Source organism: Colossoma macropomum, unplaced genomic scaffold, assembly GCF_904425465.1.
Source record: "Colossoma macropomum unplaced genomic scaffold, Colossoma_macropomum, whole genome shotgun sequence".
NCBI lineage: Eukaryota > Metazoa > Chordata > Actinopteri > Characiformes > Serrasalmidae > Colossoma > Colossoma macropomum.
The window spans coordinates 30001-55671 of record NW_023495864.1 but is presented as its reverse complement, the minus strand read 5'-3'; the positions used below and the strand labels follow the sequence as shown (position 1 = coordinate 55671).

Genomic DNA, 25671 nt, shown 5'->3' with positions numbered 1-25671 from the left:
TGTAAGGGCCCAGCCTGCACCGCCGGCCGCCAGCAGAGGGTGATGGCAGTGAGGCACCACAAGTTCAGGGAACTCCAATTCCCAGAAGCCCTCTGGCTGATTAGGCAAAACCTGGCACCCCTGTGGACTTTGCTTAAGGCTGTGGCAAACAGCAGTCCTTTGTCACACCTTTGTAGAGGAGTGACCGGTATGGTACTTAGCCCAGGTGAATATTTAGACAAAACAAAAGAAAAGGAAAGGAAAAGAAAAGAACAGAAAAGAGAAATTGCCCCAAAACAACAGAAAGAAGAAAAAGCTGGCTAAAAAAGAATAAATCTGGCCCAAAACTACTTACACCTGCACTTTACTGATTTGAAAGCAAGGTGGTGGCACACCTGGACTCTGTGGCTCGATGCTCTCCTTTTATGGTGCTTTTTATGTGCGTTTTTGTTTATATGTCTCTTACTAAACGTTATGTTTAGTTGTGCGAATCCCACCTACAGCCACCAAGTTCTTTTATGCATAGGATCACAGCAAAGACAGGCTGTTACGAAGGAATTTTTGCACACGCACAACATACCAGAGGAAATAGCCTGGACACCAGGTGCTCGGATTGTTTTCGGCTCTGGCAAGTGGCGAAGATGGAGGAGGCACAGGAAGCAAAAGCGTGGATGCCGGGCTGCCAGTTGCCAGGCTAAAGAAACAACCACACAAACCAGCATTCCCCAGAATTTTTCTCATCAAAGCCAGATCCGTCACCAACAAAATGGACGAACTGAACCTACTGATTTCCACATCACACTCATAAGGGACTGCTGCATTCTGTTAATAACTGAAATGTAGCTACACTTTCTCATTCCAGATGAAGTAGTAGAGCTAGCAGGCCACACAACACACTGATGGGACAGAAACAAAAAAAAAAACTCTGGTAAGTGCAAAGGAGGGGGAGCTTTGCATTTATGTACATAATAACTGGTGTACTAATACTACGGTCATACACAGACACTGTTCTTCTGATCTGGAGTGCATAAGAGTTAAATGCAGACCCTTTTACCTTCTGTTTGAGTTCACTGTTGTCATAGTAATGGCTGTCTATATTCCACCAGATGCTAATGCTAGCATAGCATTAAGCTCCCTGCTCAGTGCTATTGATTCACAACAGCGTATCTATCCTGAAGCAGCCCATATCATCGCTGGGGATTTTAGTCACACAGATATAAAGGCAGTTCTCCCAAAATTTCACAAAAACATTAAATGTGTTACAAGGGGGGAAATACTCTGGACAAAGACTATTCAAACATCAAGAACTAGGCCAGTCTGATAACTACTCATTATTCCTTATTCCAGCATACTCAGGAGGAAAGCTCAACCAACCACAAGGACTGTTCAGTCATGGCCAAATGGAGCTTCCTTACAGCTGCAAGTCTGCTTTGAAAGAACATATTGGGACATTTTTGAAGACCAAGACTTGGAGGACACATCAGCTGTACTCTGCCACATATGGAACTGTGTGGACAATGTTACAGTCCAAAAATACATCCGGTTGTACCCAAACCAGAAGCCCTGGTTGACAAAGGAGGCCTAAATACTCCTCAAGAACCACAACACTGCCTTCAGGTTTGGGGACAAAGCCTTATATAGTGCTTCCAGGAGCAACCTGAAGAAAGGCATTAGGGAGGCCAAAGCAGACTACAAGAAAAAAATTGAGGATCACTTCACCAACAACGACCCAAGTTGGGTGTGGCAGGGTATGCAGGACATCATAAACCATAAGACCAGCGACTGCACAGGAGATGCCTCACTGGCAGAGGAACTTAATTGTTTCTTTGCTCGCTTCGAGGTGACACATGTGGAGGCAGACTCAGTCCTGCCACCAGCTCCCAACAACCACACCCTCACAGTACAGGAGCATGCAGTGAGACGTGTGCTCAAAACTGTGAACCTGAGGAAAGCTGCTGGCCCTGATGATGTAATAGGAAGGGTATTGAAGGAATGTGTGGACCAGCTCTCCATGGTCTTCACAAGAATCTTCAATGTATCCTTGTCTGAATCCATCATCCCACTTTGTCTGAAATCTGCCACAGTTCAACTTCCAAAACAGTCTGGCATCAGTGACCTCAGTGACTACCTTCTGATTGCACTTACACCTGTCATAATGAAGTGCTTTAAGAGGCTGGTCCTGCAGCACATAAAAGCCTGCCTCCCACCAAGCTTCAACCTACACCAGTTCACCTACAGGGTAAACAGGTCCACAGAAGACGCCATCGCCGCCACTCTACACACAGCACTGACCCACCTTGAACACCAGGGGAGCTATGTGAGGATGCGTTTCATAGACTTTAGCTCTGCCTTTAATACACTCACCCTGGGCAGAATGGTCACGAAGCTGACTGACATAGGTCTTTCCCAACCCATCAGCAACTGGATCAAGGACTTCCTGTCCAACCACACCCAGACCGTTAGACTTGGCCCCCACCTCTCCACCACCATTATGCACCATTAACCTGGAATCACTTGTAAACCATTTTACATTCTACAGAAGTTATCCTCTGTCGTTCTCACAGGAGTCTCCATTCCACCCCAGGCGCGCGTGTATGAGGCGCTGTGCGCTCTCTCAGATCAGATCACCAGCGTAGAGCTCAAACACACAGACTGTGTTTTTATCATTTTAGAGGACTTCAACAGAGCACAACTCACCAACAAACTGCCTAAATACAGACAGCATGTTACCTGCCCCACCAGGGAGAGTAACATTTTAGATCACTTCTACAGTGTGTTAAAGGGGGCCTATCTTGAGCTTCTGCATCTGTTCCCCGTGCTGCTCTGGGCCTCTCCGATCACCCGTTAATCCACCTCCTTCCAACCTATAGGCAGAAGCTCAAGTTCCCCGTGCTGCTCTGGGCCTCTCCAATCACCCGTTAATCCACCACCTTCCAACCTATAGGCAGAAGCTCAAGTGTGCCAAACCTGTAGTCAGGTCCGTGAAGAAATGGACCACCGAGGCTAAAGAAAGGCTTCAGGACTGCATAGAATTAACATATTGGAGTGTGTTCGAGGATGCTACAAGCAGCCTGGATGAATATATGGATATTGTGACATCCTATATCAGCTTTTGTGAAGACACCTGTGTTCCCACCAGGACTCGAATTAAATATAACAATGACAAGCCCTGGTTTAATGCCGAACTGAAACAGTTGCGCTGGTCTAAAGAAGCAGCGTTTAGAAGTGGAGATCGGGCTCTGTACAATCAGGCAAGGAACACACTCAACAAAGAAATCAGAGCTGCAAAGAAGAGCTGTTCAAACAAGCTGAGTAGCATGATGTCCACAAACGAGCCATCACCCATCTGGAAGTGCATGCAGAACATCACAAGCTACAAAAGGACTCCCCCCCCAGACAATGGGCGATCGTCAGCTGGCTGATAAGTTTAACACATTTTACTGCAGGTTTGAAAAGCCCAGCTCCACACACATTCAGCACAGATTCACATCCTCCTGTCATTCAGGTACCTTTTCTGCCTGCCCTAAAGATCTGCAAGAAGGACATGTATCAACTCTTTAGGAAACAAAAAGTGAAGCAAGCACCTGGACCAGATGGAGTATCACCCTCCCGTCTGAGAGCCTCCACTGACCAGCTCACACCAATGTTTACAGCGCTCTTCAACAAATCACTGAAGCTGTGTGTCATACCTTCCAGTTTCAAACACTCCACCATTATATTAGTTCCCAAGAAAGCAACCATCACAGGATTTAATGACTACAGATCCGTTGCCGTGACCACTGTAGTCATGAAATCCTTTGAGAGACTGGTGCTCACCCATCTGAAGAACATCACAGTTCCTCAGCTTGACCCCCTGGAGTATGCATACCGGGGAAACAGGTCAGTAGACGACACAGTGAACATGGGACTCCATCTTGTTCTCCAACAGCTTGAACACCCAAGAACCTATGCAAACATTCTGTTCTTGGACTTCAGTTCAGCCTTTCACATGATCAGCCCAGGACAGCTACACAACAAGCTGATCCAACTCAGCATGCCAACCCCCACCTGCCAGTGGATCACCAACTTCCTCACTGACTGAGAGCAGCAGGTGAGACTGGGAAAGGTCACCTTAAGATCATCAGTACGGGCACTCCACAGGGTTGCGTCTCCCTGTACACTAATGACCCCTCAGTCAAAATCTTGAAGTTTGCAGATGGCAGTAAAGTCATTGGTCTCATTTGTGATGGTGACGAGTCTACTTACAGATGGGTGGTTGATCAGGTGGTCCTTTGGAGCAGCCACAACAACCTGGTGCTGAATAGCGAAAACAGTGGAGACAATGAACTTCAGGAGGAGCCCTCCAACCCTGTCAGCACTCACCATCCTGGACAGAACTGTGGTGGCAGTGGAGTCCTGTAAGTTCCTGGGCACAACAATCACCAGGGACCTGAAGTGGCACAGCAACATCAGCTCCATCATCAAGAGAGCCCAGCAGAGGATGTACTTCCTGGATCAGCTGAGGAAGTTCAACCTGCCCCAGGAGCTGCTGAAGCGGTTCTACACAGCCATCATAGAGTCTGTCATCACCACGTCCATCACAGTGTGGTGTAGCTCAGCCACCAAGCATGACCTCTACAGACTGCAGTGCATCATCAGGTCTACAGAGAGGACAACTGGGGTTAAGTTGCCCACACTGCTGGAACTGCATGCCTCCAGAACCAGGAAGCGTGCAGAGAAAATTTCTGCCGACTCATCCCGCCCAGGCCGTCACCTGTTCCAGCTCCTTCCTTCAGGCCAACGCTTCAGCCAAATGAGGATTAGGACTTTCAAACTACAGAGAAGCTTCTTCCCACAAGCCATCACTATTGAACTGTTAATTCTTAAACATGCACAACATTCCAGCTTCTAAACTGCACTTCTAAATATATTGGTATATAGTATCACAATCAATGTTTCATTCTCTGAAACTACTGTCTCAGACCAGTGTTTTTTATTCTTTTAGCATCTTACTTACCTGGTTTATTACCCCACTTATCTGATTGCTACCTTGTGTCTCCCTTTCTTTGCCACTATACAAAGCAAAGCAAAAGAAAGTTTATTTATTTAGCGCTTTTTACAACAGGTGTTGTCACAAAGCAGCTTTACAGAAAAATCCGGGTCCAAGCCCCCGTGAGCAAGCCAGTGGCAAGGAAAAACTCCCTAAGAGCAAAAGGAAGAAACCTTGAGAGGAACCAAGACTCAAAAGGGGAACCTACCTCCTCTGGTCAACACCAGATAGCAGTGTTAGTATAAAGTATTATAGTACAAAACGGGGAAAACAGGCGGAGCAATGGTTAATTGGAATAGTATTTAGTTAATGCAGCAGCATCATTGGGAGAGTCAGTTCATGAGGATGAGGTTTGCACAGCATTGTACAGCATGAAACTCAATGGTGGTCAAGCCAGTCCAGGAGGCTGGCGAGCAGTGGGCACCCGATCAAGGCAGAAGAAGCAACAGCACCAGATGCACAGGATGGGCAGCTTTTCAACTTGGCAAAGAAAAGAACACACACAGAGAGTTAGTTCTATAAAGAGTGACTGGTCACAGATTACAGTGTTAACAGAGCAGCAGACACTCCGGCAAGTCTAGTTATTACAGCCTTACTAAAAGGGAGAAACCAGAAGGTAACAGAGACATGAGGCTCCCTGAGATGTTGGTGCCCCTCAACTGCACAGTCAGCAAACTTGAGTTAATGCTTGAGGCAGCGGGACGACAGCACCAACACTACCAGTATACACCCTTCAACTGCTGCTGCACTCAGCACTTTAACTTAAGACTCATACTTTGCACAATGTAAGGTTTACAGGTATGACTGTGTGTGTACGTGTGTGTGTCTATATGTGCATGTATGAGTGAGTGATGGTAGGAATGCATGTTTAATTTAATTTATTTTATTTACTACATGTAAATGTTTGTCTGATACTGTGCACTGTAAGCTCCTGTAACCAAAACCAAATTAATAGTGTAAGCATACCTAGCCAATAAAGCTTAATTCTCATTCTGATTCTGACACTGCCCAAAAAATAATCAATACCAAATACAGCTATTTTTTAGACTTTGTTCAACCAGGAAAGCCCGTTGAGATTAAAATGTCTTTTTTGTTTCCAGTTACAAGAACTATAAAATCAAACATAACAAACCGACATGTAACAATTTAAATTGAACATTTAAAACAAAGAACAAATACCCAATTCAAACACAAAATTCAGCCTAAAAACAGTAATTGCACTTTTCAGTTATACAGTTTTTATCAAAATGACAAATTCATTAAACTGTAGAATGTTCTGATGATTATTTTATAATCAAGGCACAAAATGACAGAAAGCTGTTTTGCCTAATTCTGAACTAACCTTGTACAGAAGCCTTCTAAGGAGTGAGAATCATAGTAGCTGTTGACACTTGATAGACAATAACACAGATGAAAAGGGAGTTTATCCAGCATAACGTTGTAAATGAAAATATACCAGTGGTGCTGTCTCCTTAGGCTTAATGAAGGTCAGTAAACCAGATCATAAAGTGCACAGTGATGTGTAAAAAATAAATAAATAAATAAATAAACAACACCTAAGAATGTAGCTTGTGCAATTGTTTCCCAAAAGTCTGTCATGGATCCAAATACCCAAATATTTGGTTTTCTTAGCATTAAGAACCAACTTTAGACCATAAAGTAAGGCCTGCAGCTGCTGAGTGGCAATCTGTAGCTAATCAATAACTCAGAGAAGAGGCAACTTCAAATAAAGCTGAAAGATACAGGTAGCCAGTGCAGTTTTTTTCCAAAATGGGAATGCTAGATAGTGACCAATATCAAGCAATGGTGACAACGGCATGCCTTTCAGACCAAGATATAGTTTGTGGATTGAAAAAGTTTATGTATTGCATCTTTACAAACATGCAATAAGTCAGCTGACAGAATCATAGTCGACTAAGAACATTAATGACCACCATAGACAGTTTTATCATTGTAGAAATTGTTTTGATTTTTGATATCAGCATCTTGATATTACAGAATTTGGTGCTCATGTTTGTACTGAACTGCAGCTGGTTTAAGCTCTGCATAAATGTCATCTGTACCTCTTTTTCCTTCCTTTCTACAGACTGGCTGCTTGTATGGTTACAAATGAAGGCTGTTCTTTTCTGGCTTCAGCTCTGAAATCAAACCCCTACCACATGAGAGAACTAGATCTGAGCTATAATCACCCAGGAGAGTCTGGAGTGAAGCTACTGTCTGATCTACTGGAGGATCCACACTGCGCACTGGAGATACTCAGGTGTGTGTGTGTGTCAGTGTCACTCTCAAATGTCCTGGTACATTACTGCCATGGCTTTATCAATAAATGTTTAGGCTCTGTGTCATTCAAATCCGCAGCCCTTAAATGGTCGTTTTTGTGCAGTACCCGAACACTGACTGGAAGATTATTCCAAAGCTGGGGGTCTTTGTATGAAAAGGCTCTACCCCTTGATGTAACTTTATTAGTTCTTCATACTAATAGTGAGCAGCACCTTGTGATCTATGCAGCCATGTTGGGTAATAATAGGAGATGAGTTCACTCAGATACTGAGGGAATAAGACATTTAGAGCTTTATATGTCAGTATCAATGTTATAACCCACAACTTGGTAAAGCTGTGAGGATGACACATGGGAATAACTAGAAAGGACCAGGCAAACAGCACTAGTGTTTAACAAGAGCTATTTTAACTTAGAAATGTGCACAAATCCAGTACAAATAAGACAAGGGAAAGAAGGCCTTGGAGGTTAAGAGGCCTACAAGAAGCCAAACCAGATGGTACCAAAGAGAATAAATAAGTAAAACAAAAATACTAACTAACTAATGTTATGCTAGACTAAGAAGAACAAAACAACAAACGAACCTCTCCAACCATCTACCTAATGTCTATCCTAACAAAACCATAAATACAAAAAGGCACCTGCCTTTTGACCTACTGTGTCTAGACCAGAGTCTCCCAGCTTTTAACAACTCGTGGCCCACACAACCAACCACAAAACTTCCACAACCACCAGTGTTGCTACCAAGTGCTGGATGACAAGCTGACGAAAAAAAGTTGTGAATAGAGATCTCATTGTTTAGGTTTATATACTGTAACAACTTTAATGATGCATTCGATGCTCTGCCACGCCCCCTTCTCCACATACCCCCACCGCCCGACTCAGGCCGGGCAGCTGTCCGGCTGACAGCCTGCCTGAGGAAGTCGGCCACTGCCATCTGAGCCCCTGGCCTGTGAATCACTTCAAATCCAAAGGGTTGGAGAAGCTAGATACCAACGAGTGATTCTGGAGTTGGAGTCCTTCATGTGGTGAGCCACTGGAGAGGGCCATGGTCGGAACAGAGAGTGAAAGGGCACCCTAATAGGTAATAGTGGCAGATGAGGACCACCCATTTGATGGCCAGACATTCTTTTTCAATGGTGCTGTACTTAGTCTCCCGAGGCGATAATTTCTGACTTATGTACAGCACGGGGTGGTCCTCCCCCTCCACCAGCTGGGATAAAAAGGCCCCCAGCCCTCTGTCCAACACGTCCGTCGGATCTGGCACCCTCTTTTTAGTGAGACCAGTCAGTGGGCTGGTGATGTCTGAATAATTAGGTATGAACCTACGATAATAGCCAGCCAGCCCCAGGAACTGTCTCACCTCCTTTTTGGTCTTGGGTCTCGGACAGGTCACAATTGCCGGTGTCTTATCAATTTAGGGACACACCTGTCCGTGACCCAAGTGGAAGCCCAGACACCGTACCTCCACCCATCCAATTGCATACTTCTTTGGGTTGGCCATAAGCCCCGCCCATTTCAACGATCTCAGAAATGCCCTCAAATGTTGCACATGCCGCTGCCAATCATTGCTGTATATGATAATGTCATCTAAATAGGCACTGGCATAAGCACAGTGGGGGTAGAGAATTCTATCCATGAGTCACTGAAACGTGGCCGGTGCTCCGAATAATCCTAAAGGGAGGGTGATGAATTGATGTAACCCAAATGGCATGGAGAAAGCTGTTTTTTCTCAGGATACTGGAGTCAAGGGGATCTGCCTGTAGCCCTTGGTCAAATCCAGTGTTGAGTAAAAACGAGCAGCACCTAACCGATCGAGCAGCTCATCAATACATGGCTTTGGATAGGCATCGAATTTAGACACCACATTGACTTTTCTGTAGTCCACACAGAAACGAACAGTCCCGTCAGGCTTGGGGACAAGCACCATAGGGCTGCTCCAATCACTATGGGACTCTTTGACTACCCACATATCAAGCATAGCCTTAATTTCATCGTGAACCACTTTTTTGTGCTCAGGCAAGCTTTAAGGTGGGCTGCATACAACCACGCCAGGAGGAGTTTCATTGTGGTGCTCTATGAAGCTACGGCCAAGGCAGAAGCGAAAACACATCAGAAAACTCCATTTGTAACTTTGCCACCTCTGCTTTTTGGGACAGGGAAAGCTCGTTCCCACAGGGGACTGGCCCCAACTCAGCTCTCTTCAGAACCACCGTCGCCAGAGAAACAGGAACCACTTCCCTCCAAGGTTTAAGGAGATTGAGGTGGTATACCTGAAGTGCCCTGTCTCTGACTATGAGGTCAGATGGATAGACAATGTCTCCCACTTGCTGTGTGAGCTCAAAGGGTCCTTGCCACTTGGCGAGCAATCTGGAGCTTGATGTGGGGAGTATAACAAGTACTTTGTCTCCCGGTGAAAACCTACGCAGCCGAGTGCCCCTGTTGTAGGCACAGCTCTGATTTTCTTGAGCCTGGAGGAAATTCTCCTAATTTAAGCTCTCCATTGCTTGGAGTTTTGCTCTCAGATCAAGAACATACTGGATTTCATTTTTGCTGTTTGAAGGTCCCTCCTCACAGTACTCTCCCCACATCGCCAACACACCTGCCCAGGCTTCACCCCAGCTCTTGTGGGCTCAGCTGTTGCCCCCTGTGCAGAGAGAGAAGGTAGACCATGAGTAGCTGCAGGGGGGGTGCGGGAAGTAGAAAGGGGGGAAGTTGCTGGGAAAAGGTTTAGGGGCTAGACCCCCTTCTTTTTGTGAGTGGGAATGGGGAGAGAGAGAGAAGGAGAGAGAGGTATTGGCTGGGTGGGGGTTCTTGCCCCCAAATATGCTGCCATGTGTGCCTCTGCCAGCTTTGTGGCCTCGTCCAGCGATTCCGGTTGGTGGCACTGGACCCAAACTGCCGTCTCCTCAGGTAAGCGGGTGATGAACTGCTCCAGCACCACCAGGTTGAGCACCTCCTCGGAATTGCATTCTTCGGACAAGAGCCACCTCCTGCAGGAATGGCGGAGCTGTTGAGCCAGCACAAAGGGCTGGTCAAACTCTCAGAGCGTCAGCGCACGGAACCGTCCAACCCTCTGGAGGACGGCCTTTTTCAGCTCATCGTACTCCAGCTGCGATTGAGCGGGGACCTCTTGGGGAGCAAGCTGGGCTTCACCCGTGAGCAGAGGCAGCAGTCGGATGGCCCAGTCCTTTTACGGCCACCCCCCGTCCTCCGCCGCTCTCTTGAAGAGCTCCACAAATGCTTCTGGGTCGTCTTGTGGAGTCATCTTTGAGATGGAGATAGTAGCCAGAGCTGGAGTACTGGTGGCTGACAACAAACTCCAGAGAAGCTTCCTGTCCACCTCTTGGCCCTGAGCCAGGGCCTCGAAGTGCGCCTGGTTTTCCTGCTAGACTTCCAGGAGAGCTTGATGTTGTGTCTGCTGCAGGAGGGAGAGTGCTTTGACTAACTCTCCAAGCAGTGAGGACTCTATGGCGACATTTGTCCAATCCTCCCGGGTTTCAGCACCACTGCATCAACTATAGTGATGGGTGGAGGAAGGAGGAAAAGATGTGAAGATGGAGAGCTTTTTATTATTGTTTATACACAAAGAAAAAAACTCAGCTGAGCTAGAACATCATCAGCTACTTAGCTTGCTGGTTCAGCCTGACTGGCTTCTCTGTCCTGCATTCGATGCTTGGCCACGCCCCCTTCTCCACATATACATTTTCACTGTTTTGTCTCCATATGACAACAAAAAATGTTCATCTTCAAAACTTAAAAAGGAACTCTAAGCATATCGCACAAAACAGTTGTTGCTCATTTTTAGTTCCCACCAGATGAAGTCCAGCACTAACTACTCACTGCTATATCCTCCGTTTTCTCAGTATCTGAGGTACGATGGCTGCTTCATTTGTAGATGGCTAAGCAGTACTACTGTGGCCCACTTGGGGGGGCTTTGGCCAACAGGTTAAAATCCACTGGTCTAGACAAAGAGTTAGCATATGTGAGCAGTGGAAGAGTTGCCCCTACCTCAAGGCCAACACTTCAAGAGTCAAGAGGCTTTTTATTGTCATTCCGTCTATGTACAAGTACACAGTGGAGTGAAATTACGTTCCTCTAGGAACAACACGGTGCAACAAGGAACAAAAAAAGTACAAAGTGGGAACGTGCAGACATAGTGTGCAAACAAAAAATTTAGTTAGGAACAATACAATAATTACAATAAATTAAACAGACATTAGACAGAGTAAACAGACTGGACAGTGCAGCACTTACACAGCACACATTCTGGACATGAGGTAGGGTTGTGGAATAAGGTGCAGACATATTTAACATATTTAACATGCTGTGATCTGTGAGTTAAGCAGTCAAATAACATACATAAACACAGCAGTTACTGAGATAGTAAAAGAGTGTAAACACAGTATTAGCAGCAATGTTCCAGATAGTGCAAGTAGAGCATCAAGAGAGGTGTGTGTGTGTGTGTGGGGTTAATTCAGTCCTTGTGAGTTTAAAAACCTGATTGCTTGAGGAACAAAGCTGTTGCAGAGTCTGGCAGTGATGGCACGGATGCTCCGGTACCTTCTGCCAGATGGCAGCAGTGAAAAAAGTCTATGTGAGGGATGGATGGGGTCGTCCACAATGCTGGTGGCTTTGCAGATGCAGCGTGTGGTGTAGATGTCCATGATGGAGGGGAGAGAGACCCCGATGATCTTCGCAGCTGTCCTCACTATGCGCTGTATGGTCTTGCGGTCGGAGGCGGTGCAATTCCCAAACCAGGCGATGATGCAGCCTCTCAGAATGCTCTCCACAGTCCCCCTGTAGAACATGGTGAGGATGGGAGGGGGGAGATGAGCCTTCTTCAGTCTCCGCAGGAAGTAGAGGTGCTGCTGGGCTTTCTTGGCTATGGAGTTGGTGTTGAGGGACCAGGTGAGGTTCTCTGTGATACGGACACTGAGGAACTTGGTGCTCTTGACGATTTCCACAGCAGAGCCAGTGATGTTAAGTGGGGCGTGGTCACCTCGCACTCTTCAGAAGTCAACAACCATCTCCTTAGTTTTGTCTACATTCAGAGACAAGTTGTTGGTTCCGCACCAGTCTGTTAGCTGCTGCTCCTCCTCTCTGTACGCTGACTCATCATTCTTGCTGATCAGACCCACCACAGTCGTGTCATTGGCAAACTTGATGATGTGATTTGAGCTGTACTTTGCAGTACAGTCATGAGTCAGCAGGGTAAACAGCAGCAGACTAAGCACACAGCCTTGAGGGGCACCGGTGCTCAGTGAGGTGGTGCTGGAGATGTTATTACCTATACTGACTAACTGAGGTCTCTCAGTCAAGAAATTCAGGACCCAGTTACAGAGGGAGGCGTTCAGACCCAGCAGGCTCAGTTTTCCAATCAGCTGCTGAGGGATGATGGTGTTGACTGCTGAACTGAAGTCTATGAACAGCATTCTGACATTGGTGTCTTTATTGTCCAGGTGGGTGAGAGCCAGGTGGAGTGTGGTGGAGATGGCGTCGTCTGTTGAGCGGTTGGGGCGATATGCAAATTGCAGTGGGTCCAGTGAAGGAGGAAGCTGGTCTTTAATGCGCCTCATGACAAGCCTCTCAAAGCACCTCATGATGATGGGAGTGAGTGCAATGGGATGGTAGTCATTGAGGCAGGACATTGGAGACTTCTTCGGCACAGGGATGATGGTGGTGGACTTGAAGCACGTTGGAACGACTGCAGTGCTCAGAGAGATGTTGAATATGTCCGTGAGAACATCAGCCAGCTGTTCGGCGCATTCTCTGAGCACTCTGCCTGGTATGCTGTCGGATCCTGGTGCTGGAATGAGCATCACAGAGATGTGGTCTGAGTAGCCGTAGTGGGGGCGGGGCTCAGCCCTGTACGCGCCAGGGATGTTTGTGTAAACAAGATCCAGCACGTTAGCCCCCGGGGTTGCAAAGTCCACCTATTGGTGAAATTTTGGGAGCACTGACTTCAGATTGGCATGGTTGAAATCTCCAGCAACAATAAACAGTCCGTCTGGGTGTGTGTTTTGCAGATCGCTGATAGCGCTGTACAGCTTGTTCAGTGCGGCGTTAGCATTAGCACTGGGAGCTATATACACCACTACTATGTACACTGTAGTCAGCTCTCTTGGCAAATAAAAAGGCCTGGCTCTGACAATCTCAAACTCCACCAGCGGTGAGCAGCGACTAGAGACTAGCGCCGCATCTTTACACCATTCAGTGTTGATGTAAACACACAGCCCCCCACCTCGAGTCTTACCACACAGCTCAGCGTCTCTGTCCACATGGAAGCACAAAAGGCCGTCGAGTTGAATAGCTAAGACCTGAGTGGAGCTCGTCATCCATGTCTCCGTAAAAACGAAAACACAGCAGTCTCTGAACTCACGCTGGGTAGCCCGCTGAAACCGGAGGTAGTCCAGTTTATTTTCCAAGTCACAAACAGTTGAAAAAAGAAGCAATGGAATGGCTGGTCGTCTGGGGTTAGCCATTAGCCTAGCGCGCAACCACCTCGCTTCTGCCTTCTCGCGAATTCTTTCGGCTAGCAGGCTCACGCAGCACCATGGATCTTAGCAGGCCTAGCTTGCGCAGCTCTTCCCGCAGTTTGTTTGGAAGCAGAGATTGAGATTGTGGCTGATTTCTCAACTGTAGCAGGCTCTGGCGATGGTAGACGCTGGTGCTGGTTGACGCAGTCATGATATATAGTTTTGGTTGGGTTACACGACAGATAGTAAACAAAGAACAACAAAAAGGCACCGTTTTGCTGTTCCCAAAGTGGCCGCTGCAGCTACCCGCCGAGCCGCCGGACCCGGAATCATGCCTTACCAGGCATGTTGCGCCACTCTCCGCTATACTACATAGAATGTGTCATAGTAAGAGCACAAATAAATGTCGTTTTATTTATGTACAATTAAATGTGATAAAGCTTTAATTAACATAATTTATTATGCTTGGCATTTATTTGTCTTTGCGTTAATTTAAAGCACCTTTTGCTTCTCAAAATCTAGAACAGCTAAGACAGCAGAACACATAATATCCAACCATTCCCAAAAACTGATGCAGAGTGCATTTTTCAGAGGGTACAGGAGACTTTATGGTAACTTTGATATGAACTGGATGAACCTGCCTTTGACCCACTTGCTTGCTGAAATACATGACCATAGCATGTGCAAATCTGCATTTAGCAAGATTCAGAGTTAACAAAGCTTGGTATAAACAGTGGAAAACAGTATATAAAAGCTGAATATGATGGCAAGAGATGACGGCACTTGCCAGTAACTTTGCGTGCATGACTGTTTACATATTCAGTCAAATATTTGATTGAGTTTGTGTTTATGGAAGTTCAAATATTGATGTATGTTATTCACATTGAAGTTTGTAGCACAATATCAAACAATATTTCCCACCTCTCCGAGGTGAGGTTCACACTGCGTTTTTCTGAAGGCAGAAAAAATAAGTCTAACCAACATACTGTTTTCTTTTTTTTTGGGGGGGTGGGCAAGTTTGTGCTTTTTGAACGCTGTGTTGGTCTGTAATGCTCCCTGTTACAGAGTAGCAGATAGCAATAGCTAACTGGCTAAATAAAAAATTAAACTAAACTAAAAAAGCTGCTTTTTTTCCAATGCGGGGTGCCTGGATTTCTCTGCTCAAAGCACAGCCAATCCACCTACTCAGCTGCATTGTGTGAGCTCTGATGCAGAATCAGTTCTAGAGTTTATGGCAGTTGTAGTCCATCAGGTAATTAGAACTGTAGAGAACAAATTCAGGTGTCTGTAAACAGTAACATATTAAATGCCCAGAAGTTTGGGGCTCTAATGTCATATTTAAAGCCAGCAATGATTTGGGATTTTACAGCTTGCCTGCTGAAGAAAATAAGTCTTCCCAGAATAAGAGTGAATAATAAGCTGACTAAATTAGCAATTAACTATATTTAAATATAGTGAGCCTTCACTTTAGGCAATAAGCTATTTCACATCACGTTCTGAAATGTATGACTTCAACCATTAATTAAATACTGCTGATGTGGGTTTCCTCACACTCAAAGACACAGAAAAAAAAACATTACAAATGCTAACAGTACCCCCTTGTAGAAATCTGAATTATTCAGGACATTAATTATTCAGATGAAAATGACATACTTTTTAGAAGCATTTTGTATAGTTTCTATCATCAAAAAACATTTAAAAATGTTAATTTATGCTACAACGCTTGCAACTTTTAAAGCACTAGAGATATAAGCTTAAGCATTTATGTACAGCCCTGCCAGAAGTCTATAATCAGGAGTCATGACTATTTAACACACACTGTCAATACCTTGATTCTTATGGGTTCCACTTTCTCATGAGAATACTCTGTTCAAAACAAAATTAAAGGATGCTAAAAACAGACACATCTCTGAGCTGAGATCCATTTGCTGAGCTTTTATCAAATGTTCACACCAAAGTGTCACTTACAGATAAACACTGGACACTGCAATACTTATGATTGGGGTCAGCCAAACTGGGAAACTGACCAACAGATAATCCTTCATTAAGTATGTTTTAAAAAGGTTAAGTACATCAGAAAACGCATGTTTGAGCACATGTAACTCATGTAAGCTCATAGCACACTGGGTAGAGCTGGAATTTTCAGCCAACCCATTAAAATCAGGCTTATCCAGTGCTTCTGACACAGGAACAACTTCCCACCTGCTATATAATTCTCTAAAATGAGATTTAGCTCTTTAACAAGCAATGCTAAATATATGTCTACTCTAAAACCCTAGTAGCCATATCTGACAGTGAACAAATTTCAAATAAAGGTGACTTCATGTATGACATGTCAGTGCATTTGCACAATACATATGACCCACAAAAGGAAGGTTCCGCTTGAAAAAATTAAAGTTAAACAGCTCCAGTGTCATGTAGAATCTAGACTGCTTGCTGCTTAACCCCATCTTCTCTCGAAGAAACAAACCTTACAAAAGGCTTATACTTCTCTTTATGTCATGCCTCCCTCTGGCCTGGCTGAGACTACAGCCAACATGACTGCCTCAGACTATAATTCCCAGAACTCCTCACTCCGTCATGTGACTCAGGACTCTAACCATTCCGCCTATTATTGCCCAGCTTCTCCAGACTACTGATCATCCACATCTGTTCCTTGTTTCAACTGTTTGTTAGTTTAGTATATACGCCTGGGCTTTAGCTTAGGTTTCTTGTGAAGTATCATCACACTATGTGCATACTGCTTATTTCTCCCATGTTCCTGACTGATTTCCTATGTATGACCTGTTTTCTGTTTATGACTTCTGTCTGTACCCTTTAGTTCTGTGTTGGTTTTCTGGTTTTTGACTTTCTGCTTTGCTTCATTGACTGATTTTGGACAACCCCTTTGGCATTAAAGATCTTAACTCAAGCCTCTGCTGTGAGCATCTGGTTCTGTCTGCCACCATTACAGGATACTTCGCCATCCTGCAGACGGCAGACATGAAGGCGGTAAAGAAGGTCCTGAGTAACCAAAGCCAGTTTCTGGTTCTGGCTGACGTTACGTCTATTGGCAACCTAACCCAGCAGCAAGCTGAACAGCAAGTCCAGCTAACTCAGCTACTGTCAGGGATTAAGGACATCGCTTCTCAGCTAAGAGAGCTCAGGGTTGCTCCTTCTTCTACTCTGGTTTCTCCTGTTAACAGTTCTGTAACCGTGAGTTAAATATAAACATTTCCAGTGAGTAAACCAGATAAATTTGACAGGTCTCCTGATAAATGTAGGGTTTCTTGTTATAGTGCTCTGTTTATTTCAGTAACTCCCCTGCTAGATTTTAGTCCAGGCTAAAATCACTTTCATTTTATCTGTGCCTTCAGATGTAGCATTAGAATGGGCTATTGCAGGGTGGTCTTGTTTACAGATCTTGTCTTATGAACAAATTTTGAAAGACTGAGACTGTTTTTGACCATCCTAATGATGGTCACCCAAAAGGAGAACTCTTGTGCAAGCTCAAACAGTGTAATTGCTTGGTGGCCGTTTACGCCTTGGAGTTTTGTACTCTAGCCGCAGGTAGTGGGTTGAATGAACCTGCATTTCTTGTAGAATTCAGAAACGGACTGGATCCCTAAGTCTTGACTGAATTGGCATGTAAAGACGAAAATCTGATCCTAGATCAACTCATTGACATTGCTATACACCTTGATCAACTATTAAAACAATGACCCGTGCACAAGAATTCTCTCTGCATTCACGTGATCTCCAGTTGCAGCTCCAGTTTCAGTGCTCAATCCTGTTCCAGTTCTGGTCCCAGTTCCAGTCCATGCAGTGTGACACATCCAGACTGTCCAGAGAGGAGAGGCTTTGTTGGTTTTATGGAGGTCTGTGCATGTATTGTGGCACAGCTAGTCATGTTTTACGTGACTGTTGGGCTCGTCCGCACAAACCTCAGGCACCAACTCCAGGAAAGTGTGTGGAATATAATCTCTGCGCTAATGTGATGAGCGTTCCCACAAAGAGGTTGGTTTCGAAGTCTGTCCTCCTTTCTGTTGTTCTTTGCTACCGTCAGTCTTCTATTTGTGTTAAGGCATTGATTGACTCCAGAGCTGAGGGGAATTTCATCCATGCTGATGTGGTGGCTCAACTACACGCTCCAGTATAGGATCTCTAGACACCCCTCAAAGTCGCCATGCTGGATAGAAGACCCATTGGAATAGACCCAGTTTCCTTCATCAAAGAACCTATTCAGCTAGAGGCTAGCTTTCTTCACAAGGAACAATTGCCCTTTCTAGTCATTGGCTCATCTATATTCTCTGCAGGTTTTACTACCATTCTCACAGTTGTGGATCATTTTTTCCAGAAGTGTTAAATTCATTCCATTCAAGTCCCTGCCGAATGCCTTAGATACAGCTCTAGCTCTGTATGAGAACATTTTTCGTAATATTGGCATCCCAGAGGATATAGTATCTGATAGAGGTTCGCAATTTACATCTAGAGTCTGGTCAGGCTTCTGTGAGCATTGAGGGATAAATGTCAGTCTCACCTCATGATATCACCCACAATATAACAAGGACTTGGGAAAGTTTCTTTGTGCGTTTAGTAGTATTAACCCTATAGACCGATCTAAATTTCTAATCGGGACTGAAATCGCACAAAACTCCTTAATATGCTCTGCAACACGTATGACACCTTTTCAGGGCATTCTTGGTTATCAACCTCCTCTCACCATGTGGACTGCTATACCTTCGAACATCCCTGCTGTCGATGACTGGATGAAGCACAGCGAGGAGGTCTGGGAAAAGACCCACTGCAACATTGAGGTGGCCCTTCAGTATGTGAAGGAGCAGGCAGACAGGCATTGAGGGAAGAGTTAAGTTTAGTTTAATATATAAGCCTGGGCTTTAGCTTAGGTTTCTTGCCCAGTATCATCACACTATGTGTATACCGAGCATTTATCCTGTGTACCTGACTGATTTCCAGTGTATGACCCCTTTTCTGTTCATGACTTTGATTCTGTCTGTGCCTTTTAGTTCTCTGTTGGTTCTCTGGTTTTTGACTTTCTGCTTTGGTTTATTGACTGATTTTGGACAACCCATCCATCCATCCATCATCTAAACCGCTTATCCTTCTGGGTCGCGGTGGGGTGCTGGAGCCTAATTTTGGACAACCCCTTTGGCATTAAAGATCTTAACCCAAGCCTCTGTTGCAAGCTTCTGCTTCCGTCTGCCACTGTTACACTTTATAGCCCTCTTAACAGACAACTCTCCCCATTATTGTCAGTTAACAGTCAAACGCTATCTACAGTAAACTTAAAGTAAGTAATTTGGTTAACTTAAGTAGAGTAAAATGATACTATTGTCTTAATAGAAAGGTAGTTTGTGATTTACATCTATAACTTGTTATTTGAAGTTTAATTAACTAAATAAGCAAGTTACATACATTTTTATTAAAGAGTTGCTTTCTTTTTTGCAGCACACCTCATTCTGAATCTCAGCTGCATCTGCTTGTTTTCTCTGTTCGTGCTATAAAACAGGAGAGTCCGTAGCAATATCACTGGACTGGTGGGAACAAAAAACACTTGACATTGGAGATATAGGGTGCAATGGCACTGATTATCCACAAAGAGGGCCTTAGATAAAAAAAAAAAAAAATTGAGCACTGCTGAAAAAAACCACTACTCACTCCAAAAGGATCAACTCACACAGTTTGTCATAATTATCAGCTATACTGAAAGCACACCACTTACTAAAATGCTGAAACTTTCCCCTGGCAAACTCTACAAAGGTTTGGGAAGAAGGTTTTCAACAGTAAATGTAGTAAATGCAAAATATTTTTGTTTTACCTTTCAAACTAGTATTTTTCCCCTAGTGGCTGTGATCAGCATTAGTACCTTTTGTACTACCATGCTGGATGTAGACAGGTGTATCATACCTGAAGACACTAAGAGTTCTATAATGTTTTATGTTTTGCTTATGTTTGGTTTTTGGATTGCTGCAACATATCCTAAGCAACTAGCAACCCTAGATTAACACACACACACACACACACACACACACACACACACACTTTTCCCATCTTCAATGAAGACCAAACACAAAGAAAGCAACAGACTGGAAGTAACAGATGGGCTGTAAAGCAAGTGAAAGCAAGTGAATCGAGCTGATCTTGGCTTGTCAAAATGGTACAAATAAAAAAGAAAATAGGCAGTGTTACTCAAGTCTTTTCCAGCACCTTGAGTGAGGAAGATCACCAGTAAGGTTTCAGTCACTGCAATAAAGTGCAAAAAGATGCAAACTGCAAAAGCTTAAAGAAATGAAACAAATAATTTGAAATATGTATAGAGAAGCAAAGTAAATGTAATGCCCCTGATACCCAGTTTCATATACTACAGGTAGGAGTTCGGTTTGTTAATAGTTTAACTAATTAAACTCTTAATTTAGCTTCCTGTATATTGCAGCTTAACCCTTACCCAAGTCTTTAACCTTAAATGTGTAGGAATACTGTGGATAACCCTCTTGTCAGCTACTGCTTGTGGTAAATAGAAATGTGAACAATAACAATAATACACAAATATGAGCACCAATACACAACCATCTGAAATCAACTGTTCAGTAGAAAACGTTAGAAGATTTTACTTAAGGGCTACTTTCTTGTAGTATCAACTCTCAGCATCAAAATCCATTGAATATTTGGTTCTCAATTTTAGCTTAGGTAAATTCACCAGATCTTAAAGTCACTTCAAAGCAACACCAAGCTTTTACATTCAGTTTCTTGAAAACTCCAAATGAGTGGTACTAATCTAGTATGGGCCCTTTAATATGTCTAAGCTGGCTGCTAAAGAAAAACAAACTAGTTGCAGACAAAAGACAAATGTGTAAGTGCTATTAAAATTAGTTTATTGAATGCGTAATGAGAGTAAGTGCTGCAAGAATAAAATACAAGTTTTAGAACTCAATTATTGGCACGAGAGCAGACAAAAACACAAATGTTTTTAACTTGCATTTAAAAAAATTACTACATTTGAGGCACACCTGACAGTTTGTTCCAGTTGTACACAGCATAACAGTGAACTGCTGCTTCACCATGTTTAGTTTGGACTCTTCTACTACCTGACCTAATTCCATGGACTTAAGAGACCTACTCAGTTTATATTCTTTAAATATATCAGCGATGTATTTTGGGCCTAAACCATACAGTGATTTATATACTAGCAGCAGCTCTTTAAACTCTATTCTGCAACTAACTGGAAGCCAGTGTAGAGATTTTAGAGCTGCAGTAATGAGCTCTGATCTCCTGGCCCTGTTAAAACTCTACAGCAGCTCTTTAAACTCTATTCTGTAACTAACTGGAAGCCAGTGTAGAGATTTTAGAGCTGCAGTAATGAGCTCTGTTCTCCTGGTCCTGTTGAAGCTCTACAGCAGCTCTTTAAACTCTGGAAGCCAGTGTAGAGATTTTAGAGCTGCAGTAATGAGCTCTGTTCTCCTGGTCCTGTTGAAGCTCTACAGCAGCTCTTTAAACTCTGGAAGCCAGTGTAGAGATTTTAGAGTTGACGATTTCCACAGCAGAGCCAGTGATGTTCAGTGGGGGGTGGTCATCTCGCACTCTTCGGAAGTCAACAACCATCTCCTTAGTTTTGTCTACATTCAAAGACATTGGTTCTGCACCAGTCTGTTAGCCACCTCCTCTCTGTACGCTGACTCATCATTCATGCTGATCAGACCCACCACAGTCATGTCATCAACGAACTTGATGATGTGGTTTGAGCTGTACTTTGCAGTACAGTCGTGAGTCAGTAGAGTGAACAGCAGCAGACTAAGCACACAGCCCCGAGGGGCACCGGTGCTCAGTGTGATGGTGCTGGAGATGTTATTACCTATCCTGACTAACTGAGGTCTCTCAGTCAGGAAATCCAGGACCCAGTTACAGAGGGAGGCGTTCAGACCCAGCAGGCTCAGTTTTCCAATCAGCTGCTGAGGGATGATGGTGTTGAATGCTGAGCTGAAGTCTATGAACAGCATTCAGACATAGGTGTTCAGAAATAGCCTTCAAAAAATGGCTAGCGAACTGTGGACCCTGGTCAGACACCAGATCACTAGGCATCCCGTGAACCCTGACCACGTGCTGTAATAGAAGCTCTGCTGTCTCCTTGGCAGATGGAAGCTTGGGCAGTGCCACAAACTTGCATGCCTTGGAGAAGTGGTCCACAAAGACCAGGATGATTGTGTTACCCTTGGAGGGGCGTAGGCCTGTAACAAAGTCCAGGGAGACGTGAGACCATGGACATGCAGGGATGTGCAGCGGGTGGAGGAGACCTTGGGGCTGTGACATGGGCACCTTGCAGCATGCACACCTCTAGCAAGATGCAATAAAGGCACGGATGTCTCTCTCCATACTAAGCCACGAGAACCATGTCATCATGAAAAGGACTTAGTTATGACTCAAAACACTGCTTGATATTTCTCTAGTTGGCACTGGGTACAAGGCATACATGGGCAATTTCTATACCAGCACAACACTTTTTTCTGACCTGCTGCAGGAAAATACTCTTGCATGTGGTACCATCCATTGGTACAGACATGGAAAGCTGCTGTTCATATGTGATCCACAATGCACAAGGCCTACACAGGGGAGACAGTAAACAGGCGAGTAAAAAACTAACAAGGTGTATGGAGTACCACTGCTGTTCCAATTCCTACTGCAATCAAAGACTATAATCAGCACATGGGTGGTGTTGACCTTTCTGATGCTCTGATTGGATATTACAGTGTTCTTCACAAGTCAAAAAAAATGGTACAAGACATTATTTTCCATTTTTTGATTTAGCCATTGTGAACAGCTTCATCCAGCACCAGCAAATGGCCAAGATACATGGACAAGACTCTCTCACGCAAAAAAGTCTTCAGGGAAACACTACTGGCTGAACTTGCAAACATTTTGAAGAAACCATCAGACATTGCAGGACCTTCAGGCCAGTCAGCACAAGAAAAGCGCACTGCAGGCCCATCAGTCCAGCCAGCCCAGGATGTAAAGTGCATGGCTGCATTCTTTTCTACAGATGCTACAGCTGCAAGGAGGAAATGTGAGCAATGCAAAATGGAAGGAGAGCAAGTGTAGACTCCTGTGTACTGCACAAAATGCAGTGGGGCATTGTGCTTCATGCCAAAGCGTAATTGCTTTAAAGAATGGCACGATGATCACTGAACATTAAATATCTAATAAATATTTATACTACCTGCAGAAATGTAAAAAGTTATTGTACACAGATCTTGTAAATAGTTTTATAATAATAAATTTTGACTAAATAAAACAAGCAAAAGTGTAATGTCTATCTCCTGCCTGTTTTCTTTTAATTACTAGTGATTGCTTCTGGTTAGGCACTAAAATGAAAAGATTACAATAAAAATTAGAATAAAATAAAACAGGATAAAATTGTTCCCTGTTGGCAAGGGTAAAAGGAGAAGTCAAAAAGGCCAGTTGCTGAGGTGCATGGCGTTAGTTTGTCGAGGAAGGTAACGATTATTGCATCATAAGATGTTGCCATAAAGTGTAGATAAAACATATACAGTATTTTGTTCAGTAAAGTTTATTGGTTTTATTTTGCAGATGACACGCAACTTTACATATCTGCTAAACCAAATGAGGCTCTGAATCTAAATAAACCTGAAGAATGTGTTAAAAATCAAAAGCTGGATGACCAACAATTTCCTTCTTCTTAATCCTAACCAAACTGAGGTCCTACTACTGGGACCCAAAGCAGAGAGATCTCAACTCTCCAGTTTCAAACTAAATTTAGAGGCCATACAGTCATTTCAAGCACCACTGTAAAAAATCCAGGCATCATCTTCGATTCCTGTCTCTCTTTTGATACACATGTTTGAAACATTGTTATAACGCATTCATTCACTTGTGTAACATCACTAAACTACGTAATATTCTAGAATACTGTAACACCATTTTTGCTGGATGCTCCAACACTTTACTAAATAAGCTCCATCTGGTCCAGAATGCAGCTGCTGGAGTCCTTACAAGGACCAAAAAGTTTGACCATATATCTCTAATCCTGTCATTACTACACTGGCTACCTGTTAAATGTGGTGTAGAGTATAAGATCCTCCTCTTAACGTATAAATCATTAAATGGCTCTCAGTATCTTAGTAAATTAATTCATATATACCCACACGTACGCTCCGCTCACAAAATAACAGCCTGACAGTTCCTAGAGTTAGAAAAACCACAGCAGGGAGTCGAGCATTTTCATACGTAGCCCCAAAATTGTGGAATCATCTCCCGACCTCTGTTCAGGACTCAAACACACTCTGTACATTTAAAACTGGACTGAAAACTAAAAATCTCTGTTTGCACAAACATTCTGCTAATATCAGTTGTTGTACTATTAACTCACTTATATCTCTCCATAAATGGACCTGTCCTGTTAATCAATTTCTCTCTCTCTGTGTGTGTCTCTCTCTCGCTCTCTCTCTCTCACTCTCTCTCTCACTGTCTCTCCCTTTATTTGAGCCCCTGAGCAACGTCTGCCTGAGTTGCCACATGTGAGCCACCAGAGCTGCTAGAGTCACCAGAGCTCCATCTCTGTTGGCTGATCTGCACCGTTTTGACCACCATTGAGTTTCATGCTGTACAAAGCTGTGCAAACCTCACCCTCATGAACTGACCCTCCTGCTGCTGCTGCATAAACTCAGACTATCTAATTAACCATTGCACCACCTGTTTTCCCCATTTTGTATTCTAATATTTTATTCTAACACTGTTTGCTATCCATTGTCAACCAGAGGAGGATGGGCTCCCCTTTTGAAATCTGGTTCCTCTCAAGGTTTCTTCCTCTTGCTCTTACAGAGTTTTTCCTTGCCACTGTTGCCGTTGGTGACACTCATGGGGGCTCGGACCTGGATTTTTCTGTAAAGCTGCTTTGTGACAACACCTGTTGTAAAAAGCACTGTATAAATAAACTTTGACTTGACTTGACTATTTTGGAGAGGTTGGGGGACTTTGGAGACTCCAAAAGGCCACTTGGAGAAGCTGCCTGTTCACTGTCTATTCCAGCTTGAATAACTTCAAATCAGTAGAAGGAATCAACTCCAAATTTTGCATGGTGAAAGTAGACCCTTGCAGACACGAGATTCAAAAGCAGAAAGTGTTGGGGGACATAAATTCTTCAATTAGATTAGAAAAAGCACCTTTTTTGTTGTTGTTGTTGTTGTTGTTGTTGTTGTTTTCATTCTATTTTGACCATTACAGATTCTTTTCAATATTTTTAAATGTTTTAAATTATAATTTTGAAGGCTTTTCAGTAACATTACAGCATGGCATTCCCTCTAGTTTAAGCCTCAAATTTGGGTGAGTAATTTTGGGCAGAAAATGGAAAAAAGGGCTGGAGTGTTACACAAGTTTATTTTCAAACAGCCAAATTCTCAGGTTGCCTTATCTCTTAGGAAGATATTCACAGTTGGATGACTACAAATTTTCTGCAATTGAGTAAGACTAAATGTGAGGTTATTCTTGTTGGCACTTCCAACCAGATCATGACTTTTAAATTTTAAAACTTGACTTTTAAAAAGTAATGTTTAAATGGTCATTCATTATCACTGTCATCACATGTGAGGAATCTTGTGGTTTTGTGCCATGCAGGTTAGTTTAGCTAAAAAGAGGTTTTAAAAACTCACATAATATGAGAATCAAATGACAATCTCCTGCGCAAAAAAGTAACTTAATATGGGAGAGTTTTCTCTTTGATTTCTTTAAATGTTTAAGTCTTGTGGGTAAACCTGCAGACAGACTTTTACAGAGAGAAGAGTCAGTATTGAGCCACTCAGCACTGACAGCTTCAAACAGCTAAAAGATATTGTCGAGCTGGTTTGTGTTTAATGTGAGACCAAATATTCTCTATAGATGTTTGAATCTGGACTCTGGAC

The 25671-nt window shown here is 43.7% G+C and overlaps 1 pseudogene; it reads left to right on the top strand.

Moving 5' to 3' along the window:
• LOC118803161 overlaps positions 1–25671 on the top strand; it is a 51566-nt pseudogene that overhangs the window by 22183 nt on the left and 3712 nt on the right.